This window comes from Eublepharis macularius, chromosome 8 (genome assembly GCF_028583425.1).
Source record: "Eublepharis macularius isolate TG4126 chromosome 8, MPM_Emac_v1.0, whole genome shotgun sequence".
NCBI classification, from domain to species: domain Eukaryota; kingdom Metazoa; phylum Chordata; class Lepidosauria; order Squamata; family Eublepharidae; genus Eublepharis; species Eublepharis macularius.
In genome coordinates, this window is record NC_072797.1 from 110,361,312 (window position 1) to 110,366,371 (window position 5,060).

Here is a 5,060-nt window from a genome sequence, read left to right on the forward strand (position 1 = left end):
TATATTGCATTCAGTGTCTTGACTCAACAGAATTTATTCCATAGTAGAGAGCTGTAGCCGAACATTTTGGCTGGCTGTCAGTAAATGGCTTTCCAGGCCTTGGATCCTTTGTTTTCTCCAGCCCAAGCTGTGAGGAAATTGAAATTGTGCACTTTGTCATCATTCTATAAATTGATTCCCCCCACCCCCTTCCAGCAGCCACCTTGAGTCCTTGCTGGGAGTGAGGTAGGATAAAAAGTTTTCCAAATACAATATTTGTAAACATTCCATGCCATCATAGCAGCTCAACTGGAAGCTACATCAGGGGAGGGGGTAATTGTTTTGTTTACCTTGTAATAATTCTTAAAATAGTTTTTTTTAATATAAAGTTTCTCCAGTATGCATTATGAACTGCCAGCTGTCCAATGGAATGTCATGTTGCAAGAAACTATTTGCATCCATTCTCAAAAGCAAATGTGTTTGATTCTGAAAACGCCGTTTCTCCCAATAAGTGCATCCTTAATGTTATAGCCCCACCCATTGCCATGCAGCATCAAGTGAACAAACAATATCACAACAATATGAAGACCAAAATGAATCACCTACAGTATGGTGATTGCCACCAACTGCATCAGAAGTGACGTTTACATAAGGCTTATATGATACTGACCAGCTCTGGTACTCATTTTCCCTGCGGTGTTCTAACTAGTCTAAACCATATGGCTGTAATTCCATGCATGTTTTAGTAAGCCCCCTTGAACACAGTAGTAAATAAAAATGTTTAGAACTGTGCTCTGAAAACCCTGTCAAAGACTTTCTTTTTTAAAACTGTCAGGTAAGTTTAAAGTGAAATATGGGACCATGTAACACTTCTCTGGCAGAGAGGAAGAACCACCAGTGATTAGAACACTGCTCTGGATTCATTAGACTGCATGTACAATTATCTTCTCCATAAACTTTATGTATCATGTCGTACAAACAAGTCACTTTGTTCTTCAGTATGTTATCTGCAACTGTGTAAATACAGAGATAGCATGATAAGCAAAATGCTGTTGAAAGCACTTTCAAGGTTAACAAACCAAACAAAACAACTAGACTGTCTGACCCTGTTCATTTTCATCTCACAGGTAGGACCTGGCAGACTGGAAACACGGGTCCTGAACTGTGCATTTGGGGGTTTATAGTAAAATCTATCAAGGATGGAGCAGTAGTAGAAGAGTGCTCCAGTTGCCCAAGGAATTGCTATGCAAACAACTTACTGAGCCATTTAAGCAAGCCATGTGCTAAAACTGGATCAGAACAAGACTCTCATTAGGGACGGCTGTTTTCCATTTTGGAAAACATGGCACTTGTGGTGGTTTGAAATCCATCCATTTCCTAAAGGAGGAGTGCTTATGTTGATTAAATTGTATTCTGTGCTCATCCTGTTGCATCCCAAATACTGTGACCTTCAGTGCTATATGGAGTTTACACACTGAACAATAAATTATAGGGAAAACATTGCATCCTTAATGCCATGTGTCCCAGGAGCTGCTGCAGGACAGCTGGGTATGTTTTCAGTTCAGAATCCTCTTCTGAATGGGTCCTCTGAGTCCAACCGAGTATTGGGCCCAGCTGCTGGTTTCTAATTAAATTCCTCACACCAGCTGGATATTTGTGTTTTGGCTACTTGTTTAATGCTGTTAGCATTTAAGCGGTCACAACATCAAAGCTCATACTTTACCATATGAGAATAAGCAAGAAGGATGTGTTTTATTTTTCAGGCTGAGTTAATGAAAATGGCAGGGTCACTGGATTTAGTTTTATCTATGCCTATAGTGCCTGTGGCTGTTCATAGGACTCTGTATACTTTTTTTTTAAAAGCTCAGATACTTTACCCAATGTCTAATTCTGGAACGGATATAAATAGATTGTACCATGGTAATGGGCTTGCAGTCAGGCCAGTGCTCTTCCCACTAAGCTACTTTTCAGTGTCCTCTCCCAGTGCATGGAACTGGTCTGCACCAAGTTAATTCAAATTTTGTCCCATGCATAACCATGAAGATAAGCATGTCAGGTTGGAGCCAGTGGAAGGCTTATGTGGACAGAATATATATTTTGCTTTCCCGCTTGTGTGGCTCTTTTGAGGCTCCTTGTAAGCAGAATTTCAAGGGCCAGTTTTGGACTGCAGGGGGAGGATTGGAGGAAGGCCAACTCCTGATGGAAATAGGTAGCCAACAAACACTTTCTTGATTCTAATTTCTTCTGCTGATCAAGGAAAGACAAAGATCAACAAGTCAGAATCTTCTCCCTCAATTCAGTCATCCATAAATTTCCAGCATTCGATCATTACTTTTTTACACTTTAGTTGTAAACTAATTGTAAAAATATAGTTCCTTTTGGCTTGGCTTTTAGAAACTTGCTTTAGAATATACAGAGAATTTTTAAAAGTGAGATTAGTCCTCAGGAAGAAACCTAATGTCACTGCCTCATAATTTTTGAGATTGAAATTGGGTAGGAGAAAGGCAACCTTTCCCCTTTAATTCCATTTTGATGGAAATCGCTGAAGTTTTGTTTCCTCAAAAGAAGGAAGAGAATCAAACCCCACAACTTTTCTACCAGTAAAGACCAAGTAAATTTCCATGGTATGAGCTTTTTGAGAGTCAAACCTTTGTCAGATACAAGTGGAAAAAGGAAGGAGTCTTTATAATCCAGGCAGAGGGTGGGAGGAGTATTGTAAATTAAGAGCGTTGGGAAAGTAGCTAAAATACATACATAGAGCAGGTGTGTGCAGTGCAGAAAATTAGCATTTAATGTGAGAAAAATCCTATATCCCAATTCAACTGGGGGATCCATCGTTCCAAATTTGCAAATAAACTCAGCAACATCGCATTGTAATTTTTCTTTGAAGTTTCCCTACTTGAGAACTACTACTCTTAAGTCAATGATGGAATATCCTGGGAGACTAAAATATTGGGTGTTTGCAAGTACACTCCCTTTCTTTGATTCAAGTGAATGGTTCCTATTTGCTCATGAATAAATGAAAAATGCACTTGAGGACAAAGTTGCCATGGAAAGCAAGACCCATCTAGCTTCTCCACCCTCTTGCTGGTAGGAGCCTCAGTGGATGCATACACAATGTTTTGGTGTACAGGGCACATATACATCTGCCCCTATACAGGCCCTTCTTTCTTACTCCTATTGTCAAGACAAAGCATTTCGGAAGGCAGGTTTGTGAATGTGTTTCTAGATAGTGGCAGCATCCTCCTGAAATACACACAATTGTCTTACAATGCAATGGTGCCACCTACTGTCTCAGCAGTAAAACCGGGTTGCATTCACCTGTAACTCTGGTCTTCTGTATCACGTGGTTTTCTATGTAGGTACACATGGAAACTGTGCAGACATTCTAAAGCTCCTAAAGGTGCAAGTTGCTTGCCTAGCTTTTTTTCGTGCTGTTCCCCCAGGTGCAGCTATAAAAGATGGGGCGAGTGGCACTCTCAGTTCTCTAAGCTGCCAGTGTAGAGGGATGTTAATTAAAAAAGCACACAACAGGGAAGGAGGGAGGGATGTGTGCCTGCACAGAAGACCACTTGATGAACAGCAGTTGCAGGTGATTGCAACCCTGTTTTTAAATTTTTTTATTTAATTTCAGTTACATAACCTTGCACAATAAACTTAAGACATATACAATATCACACTTCCAGAAAGCTATGAACATAAGTGACTCATCAGATTTGTAAATAAAATACCATTTTACTTCAGTTTCAAAGAATTTAAACAACAATTATTTTTATACTATTCTAATGCACTTATAAAAGTTATCAAAATGGGTAAGTAGGCCATAATAGTCATAGAGTGGCATGAGACTTTTAACTTAGTCATCTTTCATCAAGAAATCTAGGACAGGAAACCATTGCTCCATAAAATATGATTTATAGTTAGTGCAATCCTGTTTAACTGCTGAGACAGCAGGTGGCACTATAAGGTGATAGATGGAGGATTCGGGTTTTTCCAGACTGTAATAGTTGATTTGGCCACATACAAAAGGATAGCTATTACTTTTTTCGTTTTCTTTGGAAGATCTGTATTTGGCCATACATTATGTAATATCAGTTCCAGTTTCATTGGAAAAGAATGACCTGTTATTATAGTAATATGAGATAGTATGTCATGCCAAAATTTCTTTATGCCTATGCAATATCACCAGCAGTATGAAAGTGAACCTATTTCACCTCGTGATTTCCAACAATAAGGAGAAATTGCTGAATTTATATAATGTAATTTTTTGGGAGTTAGGTACTATCTAGTTAGCAATTTTATAGATTGGTTTCTAATATTGATTGAGCTTGTAGTAAAGATATATGAACTCCAAATTTTTGACCGTTGTGATTCTGAAATTAAAAGGTTACAAATCAGAGTACCAGGCCTTGGGGGCATGGCTTTGCAGCCTTCAGGAATGGACACATGTTGAAGGTGCTCTGTCCCTCCCGATTTCCTATCCTCTATTATTATTCCTATAACAATTTTCCTGTCTGAAATATTATGAGTCATTCAGATCATAAGAAAAAGAGAAACCATTTAAAAGCCACAAAAAACCTGCAGCATTATTTTTTGGCAGTTAAAACATCTCTGTCTGAGGAAGGCTGTGTTAACGTCTGTCAGAAAATGGTGTGAGGAGTTAGTAACAGCGCCTGTGCTGAGGTAAAATCTGCTGTCATGTTTAGATCCACAACTTGTTTAGCTAGAGCAAAATATATTAAAACAAATGGCTCAGCTTATACAGCCTTTAACAGATCAACTCTTTGAAATAAAACTGGAATTTCAAAAAGTAAATCAAAAGGCTGAAACGGCTTTGGACATGGGTCTAATGTCTCAAAGAGATCTCACAGATCTACAAAAAATAACTGATAATCATCAGGAAAGGATCTTGAATCTTGAAATCAATGCTTGGGAGCGAATTCTTAAGCTAAGGGGGCTGGATGAGTCGTATACTCAAAATGTAGATCTCCTTATATTTGTTTCAATGTGGCTTGCGAATCATCCAAAATTAGAGGAGAGGCTTGCTCCTCTTACTACTAAGGCTTACCGTGTTGGTGCAG